The sequence below is a fragment of the Bubalus kerabau genome, chromosome 4, assembly GCF_029407905.1.
Source record: "Bubalus kerabau isolate K-KA32 ecotype Philippines breed swamp buffalo chromosome 4, PCC_UOA_SB_1v2, whole genome shotgun sequence".
Lineage (NCBI taxonomy): Eukaryota > Metazoa > Chordata > Mammalia > Artiodactyla > Bovidae > Bubalus > Bubalus kerabau.
In genome coordinates this window covers 166,985,087-167,006,809 of record NC_073627.1, presented here as the reverse complement: position 1 = coordinate 167,006,809, position 21,723 = coordinate 166,985,087, and the positions used below count along the sequence as shown (strand labels likewise).

At 46.3% G+C, this 21,723-nt stretch overlaps 1 long non-coding RNA gene across 1 annotated transcript; it reads right to left on the bottom strand.

Annotated features, from left to right (window-relative positions):
• Positions 1-3,503: 3,503 nt before the first annotated feature.
• LOC129650611 (uncharacterized) lies at positions 3,504-11,068 on the bottom strand. The gene is made up of 4 exons (XR_008713877.1): positions 10,984-11,068; positions 9,804-9,963; positions 4,215-4,284; positions 3,504-4,044 (listed from the first exon to the last, which is right to left on the bottom strand). It is a non-coding gene; the product is annotated as an uncharacterized LOC129650611 (long non-coding RNA).
• Between the last annotated feature and the right edge of the window lie 10,655 nt (positions 11,069-21,723).

Here is a 21,723-nt window from a genome sequence, read left to right as displayed (position 1 = left end):
TAGGCTGCAGTCCATGGGGTCACGAAGAGTCCAACATGACTGAGCGACTTCACTTTCACTTTTCACTTTCATGCATTGGAGAAGGAAATGGCAACCCACTCCAGTGTTCTTGACTGGAGAATCCCAGGGACGGTGGAGCCTGGTGGGCTGCCGTCTATGGGGTCGCACAGAGTCGGACACGACTGAAGCGACTTAGCAGCAGCAGCAGCAGCAGCAACTTCCTGGAAAAGGACTCTGGTTGGCTGAGCACATCTTTGTAAGCTGGGTTGCTAATCAGTGGTCACCGGCCTACCTGAGAATCAGCTGTCCTGGGATCCAAGGTCAATTTCTGATCTCAACAGCCATTGACAATAAAGGCCAGGTGTGTGATATGGAGAATGTCTGCTTCTGTGAAGGAAGCTTTAAGAAGACAAGCCAGCACTGCTAACATGGTCTATGTCGGAATAAATGAGAAAGAAATGCATTCCTATTCATCCTTCACATCCCAACGCTGGTGACACCTCCTCTGGGAGGTCTTCCATGATTTCTCCAGGTTGGCTTTTACTCCTTACGTTCTAGCAATTCAGTGTGAATCCCTCTATAGGAACACTCTCCTTGTTAACTAGAAACTGCTTTCCTGGGGCTCTGCCTTCTCCACCAGACAATGAGGACTCTAAAGATTTGGACCATAACCTGTGTTTCCTCAGTGTGCGGCATGGCGTCTGGTGCTGGGTGAAGAAGGAGCTCAATAAATGAGCTGGGAGTAAATGAATAAATGAACACCCGAGTCAGCACCTGACTGAAAGGCTAGACAGCAAATCATGCTATTCAACTCGACAAATTTAAGTCCCTCTGCGTCTACTCTAGATAAGGGGGTGAAGGAAGAGAGGAGGAATTAAGAGGTCGGGGGATTCTACCAGGACAGGTAAAAAGAAAAGAAGTGATTAAGAAGTAGGTAAACCGCTGGCTGTGTTGCACCATCTTATTTCCAGGCGCTTCATTTCAGGGTTGTTCGATTCCTTGAAATAGCACTTGAGAGCAAAGGATTAAGGCTTGGATTCAGCTTTCCCATCTATAAAATGGAGCTAACAGTAGCTGCTTTGATGGGTGGCTGAGAGGGTAAAAATGAGGCAACAGGTGAAAAGTGCCCAGCAGATGACCTGGGGGCAGGTATAAAGTGCTCCTGGGTTCTGGGAAGGGTTTTAGATCTGCTGGGCACATCCGGGCAGTCTCTTAATGGCAGATGCTAGCTTGTACGGGGATTCTCACACGGAAGCACTGAATCCTGATGAAATTGTTCTTCACCACAGGGCTTAGGGCACCGGGGAGCTGACAGCAGGGTGTGCTGCCCAATGACAGCAGGAGGCTGGCGCAGGCCAATAACAGTGTTACGATGTTAATCATTAAAATGCTCTGTCTGTTTTTGTCTGGGGACCAGTCATGTCGATCTTTGTTCTCCCTCTATTAAGATGAAAGGTGAGGTGGTACCAAAGGTGGCGACTCTAAGCTGAGCCAAGAGGGTGGCAGGCCTGCCTGGCCACCTGCAGGGCAAGGCTCTGTCTCCCTCAGTCCCCAGCATTCTTGGGGTCCTTGGAAAAGACAGCCGAGTAGGGAGGAAAGGGAGGGAAGGCAGGTTAGTTTCTCCTCCCAAGAGGCCCAGCTCCACCCAATCAAATGAGAGTCCTCCTTGGCTAGCTAGCAGAAGACAGTTAAAAAGCAAGAATCAAAAAATTTTAAATAATGTTAAAAATTAAAATAAATTTTACAATTTTTAATTTTAAAAGACAAAAAAAAATTTTTTTGTTAAAAAAAATTAAAAGCAGGGTGAAGATTTATACCCAGGAGAAGTGAACCATATCTTCACGCAGAAACTTGTACACAAACTTTCACAGCAGTATTATTCACAAGAGCCAAAATGTGGAAACAGGCCAAATGCCCATCGACCAATGCATGGATGATCAAAATATAGCATATCCACACGGTGAGGTATTATTCAACAATGAAAGGAATGGAATACTAACACTACAAAGGTGAAGTTTGAAAATATAACACCAAGTGCAAGAAGTCAGTCCCCTCTCCCCGCAAAACACTCCACATATGCTATGATTCCATTTATATGAAACGCCCAGAATCAGCCAATCTATAGAGAGAGAATGAAGATTAGACTTGCCAGGGCTAGGAGACAGGGGACTGGGGAGCAGACCCTAATGGGTACATTAGGGCCCTTGTCAGGCACCTGGTGATTGCTGCTCCCTAGAGGCTCTGCTGCGGCCTTCTCCTCTCTTTAAGGGCCTTCCAGCTGGCTCTGAGCCCTGTTTGGCACTGATCTGAGTCGGAAGCTTGGTGAAGGAAGAAAACATGAGCAAAGGCTTTAGACTCAAGCATATCTGGATTCCAGGCAAACTTACTTCTACTTCTTCCTGGCTAAGTGCCCTGGGGATGGGGCTTCTCACCTCTAAACTCCATTGTTACCCTTTCACAGAAGAGTAATCTGAGGCTCAGACAATTAAAGTCAAGTGCCCATACTGCTAGTTGATGGAAGAACCACTGGAAGACTTGGCTTCCACTGCAGGGGACACAGATTCATTTCCTGCTTGGGGAACTAAGATCCCACGTCACACAGAAGGCAGCCCCAAAATATAAATAAATAAACCCAATAAATCTGGCTTCCAGAGCTTGTGATCTTTACCACCACACACTACAACATCTCAAAACTCTGAAATTGGACAATAATGTCTGTGTAGTACATGTTTTGTGAGAGAACTGACAGAGCCAGTGTACATAAAGCATCTTGGTGCTTGAAATACAGCGTCCAACAAATGGCACCAAGCCTGCCACACTTACACCCCTGGCGTTCAAAGCACATTCTGCTGTTGGAAGGGTTTTTTTTTCAGACTTCCAGGTGAGGTGTGTCTGGGGAGAGATGGACAACACTAACTGTCCGGTATTCCCTGAAGTTCCCGTGGGGTCCTGGGACTCCCCCTACAGAACAGACCCAAGAGAGTTGACTCATGCTTTCAAGGGAAACTGCTGGCATCAACTTCAAGGGACCTGGACCTGACTAGAGCTCTGAGCTAGATGGGGCTTCAGTGGCTAAGAGGAGGAGTGGGGAGGGCTCCCAGGAGGTAAGCTGAGGGTCCAGTCCACTTGGCCCTATCAGCAACAATGGTTCTCAAAGTCAACCTGGAGGCAGAAGGAAACTTTCAGTGAGACGCTTTCAAAGGAGCCTAGAACCCCAGCTTGGAAGTGGATGAGAGGGTATGGCACTTAGTCAAAGGAGAGCTGTATTTCCCCCTTTGGGGAGCAGGAGTCAGGAAAGCAGCAGAGAGACATGGAAGGAGCCTAAAATCATTTCTAGCACTTACCAGGAAGGAACTTCTAACTGTTTCCAGACTCCATTTCTCCATTTTCAACATGAAGCAAATAACACTGACCTTACAGAGATCAGAGCACCAGATACATACAGCAAGTATCCAGCACGGGGCAGGCACATAATAATAATAAAATTTATTTGATAATTTATTTACTGTGCTAAACTTTACAGGTACATTTGATATTCTCATTGATTCCCCACAACCACTCTATGAGGGAGATCTCATTATTAGCCCCATCTCACAGACGAGGAAACTGACTTTTAAAGAGTTACAAGATTGCATGTTCAAGATCATACAACTAGGGAGCTGTCAAGCTGGGATTTGAAACTGGGCAGTGAGATCTCCGAGCCTCCATCTGAATTGGTTCCACTCTCCCTGCCTCTTCTCAAGCGATCACACAATCAACCCAACGCCAGTTCACAATGATGAGGTCATTCATGGTAACTTGGACAGTGTGGAGGAATGGCTGAGACCATTTATTGACTTCAGACAAGACCAGCTCCTCCTTTATGGAGGAGACGTAGTATTATCTCATCAAATCCTTGCAACAGTTCTGTGCAGTCGTTGTTCGGTTGCTAAGTCATGTCCAACTCTGTGACGCCATGGACTGCAGCACACGAGGCTTCCCTTGTCCTTCACTATCTCCCAGAGTTTGTTCAAACGCATGTCCATTGACTTGGTGATACCAGCTCTGTGAGAGATGTAATATATTAACTTCACTGTGCAGATGAGGAAACAGAGGCAGAGCAGTGAAGTGAATCATTCAAGGTTATGGTCAGGCAGTAAGAAGAGAAATGAGAGCCCACTTCAGCCTTAGGTTGGGTTTCAGGGAAAGAGTTGCTAGATAATAAGTTATCTCACCTCTGGGAGGCCAGGCAGCCTTGTGTCTACACAGGAAAACAAAAGTAGATAAATGCAGGAATTCACAGCCCTATAAAAAATGAATTAAGATAAAATACATGTACCCTTACTACTTAATGAGGGAGGTTTATGAACACAAATGCATGACAATGACTCAGAGGAGCATAATTATCTTATCATAAGTTAAAGGCAATCAATTTTCATTTCTAAGTAAACATCATATTTCCTTGATCCTAAAACACACCTTTTTTTTTTTTTTTTTTTTTGGTCATTTCTGAAGTTCAGGGATAGGCACGTTGAATTTGTGTCTTTCTTCCATCCTTTAAAATCTGGTATTGAATGGAACCTGGATCCGAGAACGGATGTTGCCTTAGAATTGAAGTTCCTGCTTCTTGCTTCTGTCCTAGGTAAAGGCCCCCCTCCCCCGCCTCTTCTCCTGTCTTCCTTTTCTTCTCTCAAGTCCAAAAAGGAAAAGTGGGCATCCTTTGTAAGGAATAAGAGGTAGCTAGAGGGATCATGGAAGAATTAAGTGGTTGGGGATAGCATAAATAGAAGTCTTCTCTCCCCCAGCCCAGGACTCCCCCTATACCCTGATCCATAATGCAAAGACATGGGAATGGTTGACTGAGCCTGGTTCCACCCATCCTAGGCCGGAGGAATGTGGTCAGTGGAGAGAGGGTCTTTGTGAATCCAGATGCTGCAGACCCCTCAGCAATGCCACAGTAGAACTTGGTCATCAACCTGAGGTTCTGGGTTCCCAGAATGGATGCTTCTCATTCTCCTGCTTCTGGTTGGTTCTCTCGACATCCCTGTGGGGAAGGACCCTCCCGCTGGCCCAGGAGAGGTGGCGCTGTCCTCCCCGAGGCAGAACAGGCTGTGTGCCCCCTGGGCAAGTCAATTATCTCCTCCCAAATGCCCCCAGCCTCACCCTGCCCCAGGTTCTCTATCTCTCTGGATTAACAAGGGGCCTCCTTCAAGGGCCTTCAGTCTCAAATGTGGGGTTGACCGTGATCATGGACTCTCAAGGTTCTCCTCTCTCCTGAACTCTTAAAATAAAAGAAAGAAAGGACTCAAAGAAAGTACCCAGTCAGGAATCAGAAGTGCCAGGTTCAGTCCTGACCCTCACCCTCCCTTGTCTGTGAAATGGGCACAGCCCTGGCCTATCTCTGAAACTGATTTCCTACTTCCTCTCCAGCCTGGCATCCGAGGCCTACAGGCTGTGACCCCAGAGCTGCCGGCAGCCTCTGCCTGGGCAGGGACTTCCAATAAAGCCCCTGGGCTGTAAGCTTTGTGGGGGCAGCCTCTGGCCTGCCTTGTTAATGCGTGTTGATGAATCACTCAGAAGCCACACTCTGGCCTCCTTTTAAATAGCAGACCCCAAAGACAGGCAGCTACAACCTCAGTGTAGGCCTCTTAACAAAACTCTGGCCCAAGGAGCTTTGCCTCCACCCTTGGATGCAGAGCCAAGTCTCAGCCCAAGCTGGGGGGATGGTGTGGGGGGAGGGCAGGAAAGGGAGAGCAAGGGGGTGGGTGAAGTCCCCAAGAGGGCCCAAGGATAGGTCTCATCAAGGCGAATGGTTGGTGGCACCCAAATCAGCTGGAAGCCACTGAACCCAGCCAGCGCTCAACATGCACACAGCTCCCCGGGGGCAGTGTGTGCTGGGTGAGAGCCAAGCTACTGGATTCACTCTGCCGCCTACCACCTGTCTGACCTTGGGCCACAACTTCACCTACCTGTAAAATGGGAGTAAGTAGTACCTGCCTTCTAGAGCTGTGGAACGATCAAAACAATGCTAGCACAGAGCTAATTCTATGGTACTGTTTGCTGCTATTACCTGCCCGGAGGCTCACATACACTATTATCCCATAGAATCTTCAGGACAAGCCTGGGAAGAAATAATTGTTTTCTAGATGAAAAACCTGAGGCTCGAGTCACACTGCAGCTTTGTAGCAAGGCTGGGATTGAATGGTTCCCTGTTCTTGCTCATTTCAAGTTCCACGGTCCCAGGTCCCCTCCCAGGAGGAGGGAAGAGTAAAGTACAATGTCATGGGAAAAGGGAAAGAAAAATAATGAAGGGAAATTGATGCCACTGAGAAAGGCTCAGGGTGGGAGAAACTGGCTGGTGGGCAGGCAGATGGAGCATCTTTTCCCATCGTGAGCACTGCCTCCAATGGAGGATGCTGGCTGCAGGCTGAGGGTCTCTCAAGAGCTACAGGTCTTTCCCAGCAAGGCTGTAGTCTCTGAGGCTCAGGAAAAATCCTGCTGCCGATGATACCACGGGTCAGCATCCACAAGGGAGGAAGGAGAACAGGAGGAATGAGGGCCTGTCCTCAGCCCCTTGGTCTCCAAGGAGATCCAACCAGTCCATCCTAAAGGAAATCAGTCCTGAAGATTCACTGGAAGGACTGATGCTTTGAAGCTGAAGCTCCAATACTTTGGCCACCTGATGCGAAGAGCCGACTCTTTGGGAAAGACCCTGATGCTGGGAAAGGTTGAGGGCAGGAGGAGAAGGGGATGACAAACAACGAGATGGAATCACTGATTTAATGGACATGAATTTGAGCAAACTCCAGGAGATGGTGAAGGACAGGGAAATCTGGCGTGTTGCAGTCTACTGGGTCACAAAGAGTTGGACACAACTGAATAATAGCAACAACAGCAAAAGGATGGGCCCCAGGCTGGCCCCAGGCTCCTCGGGTCCCAGACATTTCACTCTGGAGAGGAGAATGGGGTGGGGGTGGCCACATGGGCGGGTGGACAGGCGGCATCCCTTCCCATCCCAGCCAGCAGCAGGCAGGCCTGTGGGGAGGCGAGCAGGAGTCCAGAGGGCGGGCAGCTGTGACCACAAGCCAGGCATCTTTCTGGCCACAAGGTTTGGCAAAGGGCAACCAGACTGCCTTCTCAGACTGCAAAGAGAAGGCGTCTCTTCAGCTCAGAGGAATTCCTGCCTAGTGCCACTGGTCTATTCCCAGACTCGCCAAACATTGGAGCAGGAAGGGGTTTCCTGAGGTCAGCCAACGCGACCTTCCATGTGTGGGGAGGAGAGGAAGGTCACCCAAGTCGGGAAGGTGTAAATGAGACCAGAACCTGGGTGCTCCAACACCAACGCCTAGTCCCATGGCCTTCGGGGGAAGTAGCAGAGACTCAGGTCAGGTCTCCGTGACTCTGGCTCTGTTCCCAGCTAGCAGTTCTCTAGAAGCGTCCTTCAGCTTGTAGATTCTATAGTTCTGAGACAGAGGGTGACTGGCATGCACCCGGGTGTGCGTGTGTATCTACTCATTCAACAGTAAATATTCATCAAGGGCCTTGGGCCAGGCTCCACTTCAGGCCCTGGAGATAAAGCTGTCCACAAAAGAGATGAAGCGCCTCCTCTTGGGGGGCTGACATTCCAGAGAAGAGACTTACAGTCTGCGGGGTTCTAGAAGGACCCTCGTGTATCACTGGTGCCTAGAGGCTGGTAGTTCGGGAAGGTCCCATCCATACCATTAAGAGCCACACCCTTCTCCCGGCTTCCTTGTGCATCTCAGCAAACTTGGACAAATCTTGTGAAAGCATTTCCTGGGCCCTCACCCCACACCCTGACCCCCTGCTCCCACAGCACCCCAGACTGCTTCGTCTGACAAGCCTTGCAATCATCGATTCTGTTTGCTGACTGTGTGAACAACCTGAAAAGAGCCTGCATCAGTGTCTCCTCTGGTCCCCAGTGCCTGGGAGACAGGAGTTCCCTGGAACCTCTTGTTGAATACAAGTCTGATTGAATGAAACCATTGATTCTGAGCTCTGATCGCTCATCTAGAAAAAAACAGGCGATCACTATCTGGATGACTCCTGACTGTCCCACAGATCAGATGAGACAGGAGATGAAAGGACCTTGGAACTAGCAGGCTGTTCTGCCAGCGATAGTTCTTATTATCCCCCATAAAAACGGCACCAGTTAAGTGCCTCTCTCTGGGAAAGGACTGAGAGGTGGTGCTCCTGGCACTGGTGGCGGCGTATACTGGTGCAGGAGCAGCACATGTGCACACAAGGCCCAGGGATGCTATGAGGAGGACAGGCCGCCTGGGCCAGCAGGGCCCTGCTGAGTCAGCCCATGTCAGAGGGCAAAGGGGAGGAAGGGAAAGACAGCAGGCACCGAGTCCCCATGGCCACCCATCCATCTGTCTGCTGCAGCCAGTAACCTCCAGCAGGACGGAAGCACTGCCCGGCCGTAAATGACTGCTGGCTCCAGGCTGGCCACCCGCCCTGGCTGCCTGCACGGAAGGGCCGGACTTTACCCAGCAAATCGGGAAGGAACTGGAACCTCTGAACTTGGGACTTGGGCTCCGTCGATAAGGCCAGTGGACAAACAGAGGGCAGGGGCTGAGGTTCCCCTTTATACACACAGAAGCCCGGCTCCAGGCTGATACTGCCGAGATCTTTGCCCTTTAGTTCAAACAGGAAATCTTAAAATGGAAAATGAGCTGCGTAAGGAAGGGGCGCGGCCACCAGCTCACAGGGAAGACGGAGCAGGTTGTTCCCAACAGAGCTTTGAAAGGGGAGGGATTCAGCCAGCCAGGGGTGTCTGGGGGACAGAGAAAGCGGTGCTGGGCAGGTGAGAGGAGCCTCAGACTGCCTTCCTTGTGGCATACAAGGCCACTGGAGGGCCAGGTAGAAGCAGAAGGCTCATCTGAGCCACAGTATACCATCTCTTCCTCATGGGGCTTGTGGGGCTTGAGTTCACCCATAGGAACCTCAGTTTCTCCATCCATAAATTGGGCTAGTAATGCCATCCCCATCAGAGAGCAAACAAAAGGATCCAAATGAAGGCATGAGTGTGTGCTGCAAACTGCAATGGGCTTGACTGGCATCCTGGCAGAGCCCCCCCGCCGCCCAACCACCACCAACACACACACACACCCCTGCATCCCACCAGCCCCCAAAGGTATTTCACAATTGAGAGGGGAAATCCCAAATAATATCTCCTGCTCCCCAAGCCACCCCCATCCACCCCCATGGTAGCAGTTCAAAGAAGAGAAAGTTGAGAGAAGATAAATAATTAGAGAACCCCAGCAGTCTCCCTGCTGAGGTTTCCAAGTAATTATTCATCTGTAAATTACCCCCTCTTGCCTTAATTCTATCTCCAGATCCTTTTGACAAGGTAAATTCATTTATTTACATCTCTAACTATCCTGCTTTGGTAAACATTCCAACAAGCTTGGATGGCCCATTAAAGAAACAAAAAGTTGGAAGAAGTAAGGCCGACAGGAGAGAGAGAGAGAAATTAACTCGTGGTCATTACTGGCACTTACAGAATTAACCTTGGAGGGTAATTAATGAAGACTCCAAGCCAAGGCAAACCTCATCCCCTGCCAAAAGGGAGCCCGTCGCAGCGGGGTGGGAGCTGCCGGAGGCCCCTGTTCCACTTGGCCCACACCTCCCACCAGCAGTAGGGCTGGAGGGGAGATGATTGGAAGGTTCCAGGCACTGGTGTGGGCTGCACTTTCATTTTCAGGAAGAACACTCCTTATCTGGTGAAGTCACTTCCTTCTCATTCACCGACCCCCAACCCTGCCAGACCACCCCCCGCCAAGGCCTGGCCACTTCCAGACCTGGCACATTTTAGCTGCTGAATGCATGGGTCAATGTACTGTTCATTCTGGTGTCTGAAGGCATGTCAGATGTGTTCAGTTCCACAGCTGCCCCTCTGATGAAGGCCACCATCCTCCTTTGCCTAGACCAGTCCTCTCAGCCTCCACACAGAATTATCTCCTAAAAAGCAAACCAAAAAAAATCCAGCAAGGTAATACACTTCAGTTCTGATCACCAAGGAGAAAGTCATGGTTAAGACAGGGATCCCTGGGTGATTCTCTAGTGCTTAGGTGGTTAGGGTTTTGCAGGAGGTCCAGTGGTAAAGAATCCGCCTGACACAAGAGACGTGGGTTTGATCTCTGGGTAGGGAAGATCCTCTGGAGAAGGATATGGTGACCCACTCCAGTATTCTTGCCTGGAAAATTCCATGGACAGAGGAGTTTGGTGAGCTACAGTCCATGGGGTCACAAAGAATCGGACACGACTGAGCACGCATGAACCGTATCCAGTGGTTAGGGCTCAGAGCTTTCACTGCTGGGGCCCAGGTTCAATCCCTAGACAAGGAAGTAAGATCCCGCAAGCTGTACTGCCAAAAAAAAGACAAAGATCCCTGGGCTTGAAGTCTGGGCCTTAACAGACCATCTGTGAGGCCTTGGGTAAGTTACTTGACATCTCTGAACCTTAGCTTCCTCTTCTAAGAAAATAGCAATAGTATCTATTTCTTTACAGTTGTTGTTTGTGTTATAAGTTAGTGAAGGGATGCTGAGCACTTAATAAATATTAGCTATCAGCAGCAGCACAATTATTATTGTCATCAACATCACTGCTTAAAATGTCTTCACTGTTTTCCCATTGTCTTTGGATTAAAAGTCAAGCTCTTTAGCTCAGCACCTGGACCTGCTGCCTCCCAGCCTCAGTTCTCACTCCTTCCCCACTCTTTCTAGTCCAGCCACAGAAATCCTTGTTGTTCAGTCGCTAAGTCGTGTCTGACTCTTTGTGACCCCTTGGACTGCAGCATGCCAGGCCTCTTTGCCCTTCAAGAAGTCTTTGCAATTTCCCAAATGCTCCTTTCTCTCTCCACCTCAGCTCTCTGCCTTGGCTGCTTTCTCTACCTCCCAGGACCCAGACACGCACACACAACAAACCTAGAGAAAGTAAAAGGCTCCATCCCATAAAGAGGCTCCATCCTCAGAGACTTACCCAGATTTGGGCAGAGAGTATGTGCGAAGCGGAGTTGGACCTTGAAACCAGCCTTTCTACGTTTATTGTCTTTTAAAGAGAGCTTTCCGGTTGCTTTGCAATATCCGGTAACTCTATGAAAAGAGAAGGTAGATATGACCACCTCCACCTGAAAATGAAGGGACTATGGTCCACAGAAAGCCAGTGCCTTGCCCGCGCTCACTGCTTAGCAGCTGTAGGAATAGTATTTTCAGTCATCCCAAACAGCAGAATGGGGAGAAAGAACACCCACCTGAAGGTAGACCTGAGTTTGCATCCCTAAGAAGACCATGGACAAACTTTCAGCTTCAAGTTTCTTCATCTACAAAGCAGAGATAAGAATGATTCTTTTGCAAGATGCTTTGGAAAGATGATTGAGATACCTGCTGTAAGAGAAAAGGGCTCAGCCTCTTGGAAACAAGAGCAGAAGCATGAGAGGAGAGGGGGGCTGCACGGAGGGATGTGAAAGTGGCCAGAGGAAAACAGGAGAAGCAGCCTCTGCCTCCACCCCTGGGCTCAACGACCTTCACAGCCTTCAGTTCACTCTCAAAGGTCAAGGGCAAATGGCATCCTTGGCAGAGAGGCAGGGGGCAGTTAAGACCAGAAGTAGAGGCAAGATTGGGGTTGGGGACACCAGTCTGGGGGAGCCAGCATCCACGAGGAAGCCACAGTGATGGGACTGGGTGCAACTTCCTAGGAGAATGCTAAAGACAGATGCCGCAGGCACACCTGGGGCCAGGAGGCAGGAGAGACTTGGAAAGGGCAGGGACCTAAGACACAGCAATGATTTTGGAATTGTTCCCACGACCACCAGCCCAGAAGTAGCAGTTCTATTTAATCAACATTTTCTTTCTTCCAAGTGTTTTCTAAGAGAGTTTTGTTTATTTCACTAAAAGAACAAATGATCCCACCAATGCTATGATTCATGTTAGGGGAAAGTAAGACAAGTTCACTTCACCGTCCAACTAGGACATGGATTTCTCAGGGACAAGGTTTCGATTCAGAGCCTGGCCCAATTATCTGGCCCCAACCTCAATATAGTGAATGAATGAAGAAACTAAAGAAGAGTGAACACTAGGATTAAAAGGGGAAATACCTAGAGAGCCCTTAAGTTCATATTTTCTTCGTATGAATATTATTGTAGTTATATAATAACAATAATAATCTGATTATTATTATTATTTTACCTTATTTTCCAAATTACAGAGTAAGCTATTACTTGAATAGAAAAACAGTTTTGAGTTAAACTAACCTGAATTAACTCTCGCCTTTTCTGCTTACTTCCCTGAGCCTCAATTTTCTTGTCTGTTCAATAAATATTCTTTTTTATTTGGAATCAGCATTGGGAAGATTCAAGATTATGTATATAAAGGGCCAGCCATATGTTTTTCACTTAAAACATGAAAACTTGTCTTCCAAACCATAAACCAAGTCCAACAAAATTCACAAGCACAGCATATATGCTGCATTCTCTGACCACAGAGCAATTCAGTTGAAAATAAATAATGAAAAGATGACAGAGAATCTTATGGTTTTGGAAATTTATGAGCATACTTACTTCTACAAAAGTCAAAGATCAAAGAAAGAATTAAAGTAGAAATTAGAACATAGATAGAACTGGTTGTCAATGAAGATTTTATGTATCAAAATGGATTGAACACAGCTAAATCAACACTCAGTGAGGATATGCAACCTTAAATGATTAGTTGAGCAAAGAAGAAAGGTTGAAATGCCCTGAGCTAAATACTTAATTTAAGGATTAAAAAAACAACCACAGGAGAGGAGACATAAGCAAGGAGAGCAGACATAAGAAAAATGAAAATAAGAGCAGAAATTAATGAAGTAAAAGATAAAAATAAGATAGCCCCAACAGAAATTGGTTCTTTATGAAGTCCAATAAAACTGATAAACTTGCAGTGAGAATGGTCAAGAAAAAAAATGACAAGGCTTAAATAAATAAGGTTAAGAATAATAAAAGGGGGAAATCATGGATAAGTAGAAATTAAAAAGATGAGTCAAAGCTGATTTTTTCAGTAGTCACGTGTGGATGTGAGAGTTGGACTATAAAGAAAGCTGAGCGCCAAAGAACTGATGCTTTTGAACTGTGGTGTTGGAGAAGACTCTTGAGAGTCCCTTGGACTGCAAGGAGATCCAACCAGTCCATCCTAAAGGAAATCAGTCCTGAATATTCACTGGAAGGACTGATACTGAAGCTGAAACTCCAAAACTTTGGCCACCTGATGCGAAGAACTAACTCATTGGAAAAGACCCTTGGAAAGATTGAAGGCAGAGAGACTACAGAGGATGAGATGGTTGAATGGCATCACCAACTCGATGAACATGAGTTTGAGCAAGCTCCGGGAGTTGGTGATGGGCAGGGAATCCTAGCGTGCTGCAGTCCATGGGGTTGCAAAGAGTTAGAAAAGACTGAGGGACTGAACTGAATGGAAAAAGACGAGAAATACTCTGAACAACTTTCTGCCAATAAATGTAAATTTTAGACAAGCTAGAAAAGCATAATCAGGGAATTCCAAAGCAGTGCAGTGGTTAGGACTCAGCATGGGTTCCATCCTGGTTGAAGAACTAAGATCCCTCATGCTGCACAGTGTGGCCAAAAAAAAAAAAAGTGTAATCAACCAAAATTGTCTGAAAAATTAGAAAACCTGGCTTTTCCTTTAACCATTAAAGATATTAAATCTATGATTTAATACCAACCCATAAAGAACTGACAGGCCCACTGGTCGCAAAAACAAGCTGTAACTTAATATTGAGAACAGGTAATTACAGGAAATTCCCTGGTGGTCCAGTGGTTGGGACTCTGTGCTTCCACTGCAGGGGGCAAGAATTCCATCCCTGGACAGGGAACTAAGACCCCAGAACAATATATTAGCAAGTAAACTCCAGAAATTATAAAGAAAGATCATACACATGACCAAATGTGGTTTATCTAAGAAATGCTATGTTGGCTTAAAGTAAATACTTATTATGCTGCTGCTGCTGCTGCTAAGTCGCATCAGCGGTGTCCGACTCTGTGCAGCCCCATAGATGGCAGCCCACCAGGCTCCCCCGTCCCTGGGATTCTCCAGGCAAGAACACTGGAGTGGGTTGCCATTTCCTTCTCCAATGCATGAAAGTGAAAAGTGAAAGTGAAGTCGCTCAGTCATGTCCGACTCTTCACGACCCCATGGACTGCAGCCTACCAGGCTCCTCCATCCATGGGATTTTTCCAGGCAAGAGTACTGGAGTGGGGTGCTGTTGATTTATTATGCTACTCATCATCATTAAGTGAGAGAAATCACAATATCATATGAGGAGACATAGAAAACTCTAAAAATTCAACACTAGTAAGTGTTTGGGGAAAAAAAAAAAAAAAACCTAGCAAACTAGAAATAGAAAGAAATTTCCTTAACTTGAAAAAAGGATATTTACAAAAATCCAAAATAAATATCATACTTGATGGTGAGTTATTAGAAGAATTTCCTTTACAGTCAGCAAAGAAGCAGCTTTTTTGGTTTAAATTTGATTTCTTTTAGAGGTCCTACTTCATGCAATTAGACAATACAAATTTTTTTTAAGTATAAAAATTATCTTTATTCCCAAATTATATGAATATCTACCAAAAAATCAATGAAAACTATGAATTATTAGAAATAACAAGAAACTCAGAAAAATTGTTATCAGACAAACAAAACTCAAAAAACTTCATTTAAAATAATTATACTTTTATAACCCAACACTCATCAGTTGAAAATACAATTTAAAAAATACAATTTATCATGATAGCAAAAATGATTATAACAAAAAGTGTGCAAATCTTTATGAATAAAGCTATAAAACTTATTAGATGACATTTTAAAATATTTAAATGGAAAGAGAGAGTTCATAGATAAGAGATTATGTTCACAGATAAAAAGTTTCCATAGATTGATGTCAAACATCCCCAAACTTAGATTCAGTACAATTGAAATCAAAATACCAGCAGAGTTCTCAAGGGACCTTGAACATCTCATTCGAAATGTATGACCACAAGCAAAAGGCCAATAGTAATTGAGACAATTCTGAAGAATAACAAATAATAAAACTTGCCTTTCCAAATATCAGAGCTTATTATAAAATTATGAAAGTATGGAGGGGACACATCTATACCTATGGCCAATTCATACTGATATATGGCAAAAACCACCACAATATTGTAAAGTAATTATCCTCCAATTAACATAAATAAATAAATAAAATTATGAAAGTTAAGATAGGACACTATCCACATGTGGAGAGACATATATGCCAATTGGGAAATAACAGAGCCTAGAAACACACCTATGTAGAGTGAAAAAGTTGGCTTAAAGCTCAACATTCAGAAAACGAAGATCATGGCATCCGGTCCCACCACTTCATGGGAAATAGATGAGGAAACAGTGGAAACAGTGTCAGACTTTATTTTTGGGGGCTCCAAAATCACTGCAGATGGTGACTGCAGCCATGAAATTAAAAGACGCTTACTCCTTGGAAGAAAAGTTATGACCAACCTAGATAGCATATTCAAAAGCAGAGACATTACTTTCCCAACAAAGGTCTGTCTAGTCAAGGCTATGGTTTTTCCTGTGGTCATGTATGAATGTGAGAGTTGGACTGTGAAGAAGGCTGAGTGCCGAAGAATTGATGCTTTTGAACTGTGGTGTTGGAGAAGACTCTTGAGAGTCCCTTGGACTGCAAGGAGATCCAACCAGTCCATTCTGAAGGAGATCAGCCCTGGATTTCTTTGGAAGGAATGATGCTAAAGCTGAAACTCCAGTACTTTGGCCACCTCATGCGAAGAGTTAACTCATTGGAAAAGACTCTGATGCTGGGAGGGATTGAGGGCAGGAGGAGAAGGGGACGACAGAGGATGAGATGGCTGGATGGCATCACTGACTCAGTGGACGTGAGTCTGGGTGAACTCCGGGAGTTGGTGATGGACAGGGAGGCCTGGCGTGCTGTGATTCATGGGGTTGCAAAGAGTCGGACACGACTGAGTGACTGAACTGAACTGAACTGAAAATAGGAAAGACTTTCATGGCAGGTCAGCAGATAGATATGGACTATTCAATAAAGGGTTATGGAATGATCAGATATGCATACAGAAGATACAACAAAATTCTTGATCTCTAAGTCACCGTTACCAAAAAATCAGTTTCGGGTATTTTAGTGACTAAAATGAAAGGCAAAACTTTAAAATGTTTTACCAAAAAAATATAGACTGTATTATTGATGGTTTCAGGGTAGAGAGGGAATTCTTAGATCGGATACACTAAAAAAGCATTAGCCTTTATCAAATTGATATGTTCAACAACTTCTGTCCCTCAGAATACAATATAGAAAAGTGAAAAAGCAAAAACTGGGAGAAAATATTTACAACACTAGCCAAGGAATGGTAGTTGGAGCATATACAGTACCATTATATGGTACTTTGTGTATCAAAGTTATACAACCATGCTTATCTTTAAATGGCAGATGTCTCTTTCTCTCTTTTTGTTTTTGGTAGTTTCTAATTTTCTACAATGAACATGTATGTCTTTTATAATCAAGGAAAGAAAGAATAAATACTTTATTTAACAAGACAGACCCCCTAATTGTGAGGGTAAATACCAGGCAGCTGAAAGGAGAAAGAAAAAACAAAACAAAACCCACGAGGTATAAAAATAACTTTCCCTGGGTTTGATCTTCCAGCAACAAGCTACAATCTCAGGAACTCTTTCTCCCCTGAGCTTTTCTGAGTCCCATGCAACAAAATAAGGCAAAATGTGCCTGTGGAATTATATTGTTCTCAAGTAGAAAAGAGAAACCTTTTGTGCATTTAAAGAAAAAAAGCATACTGGTCCTCCCAAGTCTTATTTTTAGTTTTACTATAATTTGGTCTCCCAAAGGCTCTGCAGCCAAGTGAACTCGGAAAGTTTGTTTCTCATTCTTGAAGCGTCATTTGTTGCTCTGCTTCGTGTGGCAGTGAGTGCCATGCAGCCTCACTGCAGGCAGGGACTTCCCTGGAGATTAGCGTGTTCCCTGGCATTCCTCTGATTTGGCCCCAGCCCCTCGCTGGCCTCCACAATTGCTACATTATTTCCTGGGAGGAGATTCGGAACTTGGAGCAGTAAGGGGCTGAGAGCAGAGGAGAAGCTCAGCTGGGACTGTGGTCCCCCTGATGCAGCCCGCAAAACCCAGACACCAAGAGGTGAGTGGTCTGCCTTTTGTCGCCCACAGGGAACCAGGTATGGAACCAAATGCCACAGGCTGTGATCAGCTTGGCCTCAAGCCTTGCCCTGATATGCCCAGATGCTGTCTTTTAGCCCCTTGGTGACATCCCACCTCCCCAGATGCCAAGAGGCCTTAAAAACCTTCTCGTGGGCAATGTATACAGAGAGGAGGAAGAGTTGGAGAAGGAAAGGAGAAAGGAGACAAGAAGAGACTTATCTCCGTAATAACAGCCAGTGCCTTCTGCGTGCCAGACTTTATCCCAGACAATTTACTCTACAGTATATCATTTAATCCTCAAAGCAACACAATGGATTCGGTAACTGGTTTTGTTTGTTTGGTTTTGCCTGTTTTTCAGAGAACAAAACTGAACTTCACAATGTTTATGTGTCCTGCCCATGTCGTTCAGTCACTCAGTCGTGTCTAACTTTTGTGACCCCATGGACTGCAGCACACCTGTCCTTCACTGTCTCCCGTGGCTTGCTCAAACTCATGTCCAATGTGTCGATGATGCCATCCATCTTGCCCATGCTGTTGCTGCTGCTGCTGCTAAGTTGCTTCAGTCTTGTCCGACTCTGTGCAACCCCATAGACGGCAGCCCACCAGGCTCCGCCATCCCTGGGATTCTTCAGGCAAGAACACTGGAGTGGGTTGCCATTTCCTTCTCCAATGCAGGAGAGTGAAAAGTGGAAGTGAAGTCACTCATTCGTGTCTGACTCTTAGCGACCCCATGGACTGCAGCCTACCAGGCTCCTCAGCCCATGGGATTTTCCAGGCAAGAGGACTGGAGTGGGGTGCCATTGCCTTCTCCACCATCTTGCCCATAGTCATGTGCTATTAAGAGCAGGAAGTAGGACTTGACCCTAACATTATGTGTTTGGGCTTAAATCTGAGCTATGATTCCTTCTACTGACCCCTCCCCAAGTACCCATCACAGGTGCCTGGAGAGTTGAGGTTTTTCCTCCAAAACAGAAAAAAAAAAAAAAAAAAGGTTATGTGTGGCCAGTTGTGTCTGACTGTAACACCATGGACTATAGCCCACCAGGCTCCTCTGTTCATGGGATTTCCTGAAAGAATACTGTAGTGAGTTTCCATTTCCTCCTCCAGGGGATCTTTCCAACACAGGGATCAAACCTACATCTCTGGTGTCTCCTGCATTGGCAGGGGGAATCCTTACCATTGAGCCACCTGGAAAGCCCACATGTGGCTTGGCTGCCCCCAAATATTCAGGGGCTCCCTGTTTCCTGAACTTATTTATCAGGATTCCATATCTACCTCTACAGTTTCTCCCCAGGATGACCCCTACCCATCTACCCAAATTCCAGGTCTGTGCAGAATGGCTGGTCCCCACCTCAGGCCTCCACCCTTCCAAGTTCAAGGCTGTCTCTGGTTTTAATTGCCAGGTAGCTTCTCTCCTTTCTCCAGTTTCCTGGAATGACTTCCTTTCAGCCCAATAAGTCAAGAAGCCATCATGGATTTCATTAAGTGCATTAACTCCTTCATTCAACCAGCAAATTTTATTAAGCAGCCACAATGTGACAGACCCTGTGATTTAAATCCTGAATAAATACTCCAGTGAAACTCATAGGGAAGTTGAGAAACACTGTTCTGAAGAACTGGTGGTTGATCAGGGATCTGAAAGTTGAGCAAGAAAAGTTAACTAGAACAATTGGAGGAGGGGGTGTTATTAAGAGGATCAGACCAAAGGAACCACCATGAAACAACAGACAGACCAGAGACTAAATGTAAACTCGCTGTGGGAATAGGGCCAAGTTATTCTACCAACCTTTATGAATCTCAGTTACTAAATGATGTGTGTGTGTGAGTTGCTTGGTTGTGTCTTACAACCCCATGGGATGTAGCCCACCAGGCTCCTCTGTCCATGGAATTCTCCAGGCAAGAATACTGGAGTGGGTCGCCATTCCCTTCTCCAGGGGATCTTCCTGACCCAGGTATGGAACCTGGGTCTCCTGCATTGCAAGCAGATCCTTTACCATCTGAGCCACCAGGGAAGCCCTACTAAATAATAGGGTGTCATTATCCAGTCAACTCCAGATCCCTGACGTCACCACCATCTGTTATCCCTGCCCAAACCTCCACTGCAGAAAGGGACTTCATTTGTCTTGCTCACTACTCTATCTGCAGCATTGAAAAAAGTGCTAAATTGGGAGTGTTTGTTGAATGAATATCTGATGGCTTTACTCATCTGCTAGACCAATGGTTCTCAAAGTCTGATTCTCTAAGCAGTGGTGGCCTGGATCTTGCTAGAAACACAAATTCTCAGGCCCCATTCTAAGCCTACTAAATCAGGAACTCTAGAGTGGGGGCCAAGGAATTTTTATTTTTCACAAGACCTCTCCCCACCCCCACCCCCGCCGTGACTCTGATGCCCACTTGACTTTGAGAAAACACTGATCTAGAGATGAGCTCCTAGAGTGCAAAGCCTGGCTTATTGAGTTCTAAGCACACAGTGCTGAGCAAGCTTATCAGCTCTAAAAATTGGTTGTCCTTCCCAGAACTCACATTTCAAGCAAAATTCAAGCCAACCTGAAGAATGTCAGAACCATACCCACTCAGGGAGCAGGGCCTCCTCCCTTCACCAGCCCCCAGAAAGATGCTCCTACCTTTGCCAAGGATGCCCTTCCCTTCTGGGTGCAATCAAAAGAAAGTGAAGTCAGTCAGTCATGCCCAATTTTTTGCAGGCCCATGGACTGTAGCCTACCAGGCTCCTCCGTCCATGGGATTTTCCAGGCAAGAGTACTGGAATGGGCTGCCATTTCCTTCTCCAGGGGGTCTTCCCGACTCAGGGATTAAACCCGGGTCTTCCGCATCATGCTGCTGCTGCTGCTGCTAAGTCGCTTCAGTCGTGTCCGACTCTGTGGAACCCCATAGACAGCAGCCCACCAGGCTCCCCCTGTCCCTGGGATTCTCCAGGCAAGAATACTGGAGTGGGTTGCCATTTCCTTCTCCAATGCATGAAGGTGAAAAGTGAAAGTGAAGTCTCTCAGTCCTGTCCGACTCTGAGCGACCCCATGGACTGCAGCCTACCGGGCTCCTCCATCCATGGGATTTTCCAGGCAAGAGTACTGGAGTGGGTTGCCATTTCCTTCTCCAGGGGATCTTCCTGACCCAGGGATTGAACCCAGGTCTCCCACATCGTAGGCAGATGCTTTACCGTCTGGGCCACCAAGGAAGTCTCCTTCTGGGTTTCCCAATGATCTAGTGGTTAAGAATCTGCCTGCCAATGAAGGGGATCCAGGTTCAATCCCTGTTCCAGGAAGATTCCACATGCCTCAGGGAAGCTAAGCCCATGTCCCACAACTACTGAGTCCTAGCACCCTAGAAACAAGACACGCCACTGCAATGAGAAACCCATGCACCACAACGAAGAGTAGCCCCTGCTCGCCACAACTAGAGAAAGCCCAAGTACAGCAACGAAGACCCAGAAGAGTCAAAAAATTAAAATATTTCTATTTTTAAAAGTCTCCTTCTCTGGAAAGACTTTGAAAGCAATTCCTAGAAATGATCTCTTGATGTGTTAGAGTAGACCCTTCATTATGGCCAGCATCCCATGGAGGCACATAAATTAATTTAGAAGCATGTCCCTTTAGACATGCACCGTCTGACATGGAAGCCACACATGTGGGTATTGAGCACTGCCAATGGGATTAGCACAAATCAAGATGTGCTATGGGTGTAAAATCCACACCTGATTTGAAAAAAGAAAATTGCAGTAGGAATAAAAGAGTGTGAATTATCTCATCAACAATTTTTATAGTGACTACATGATAATTTGGGGATATATTGGGTTAAATAAATGTATTCTCAAATTAATTTCACCTGTTTCAGTTTTCAGATGAAGTTATCCTATATGGCTCCCTTTTTTTTTTTTTTTTTTTTTTTGGCTGCTCTGGGTCTTGGATCTACATTGCTGCCTGCGGGCTTTTCTCTAGTTGCAGAGAGCAGCAGCTACTTTCTAGTTGCGGAGCATAGGCTTCTCATTGCAATGACTTCTCTTGTTACGGAATATAGACTCTAGGATGTGCGGGCTCAGTAGTTGAGGCACATGGTCTTACTTGCCCTGCAGCATGTGGGATCTTCCTGGAGCAGGGATACAACTCATGTCCCCTGCATTGGCAGGCAGATTCTTAACCACTGGACCACCAAGGAAGTCCTGGCTCGCTTTTCTAGCTCTATTGGGCAGTACTCTCTGCTGCTGCTGCTGCTAAGTCACTTCAGTCGTGTCCAACTCTGTGTGACCCCATAGACGGCAGCCCACCAGGCTCCCCCATCCCTGGGATTCTCCAGGCAAGAGCACTGGAGTGGGTTGCCATTTCCTTCTCCAATGCATGAAAGTGAAAAGTGAAAGTGAAGTCTCTCAGTCATGTCTGACTCTTAGTGACCCCATGGACTGCAGCCTACCAGGCTCCTCTGTCCATGGGATTTTCCAGGCAAGAGTGCTAGAGTGGGGTGTCATTGCCTTCTCTGGCAGCACTC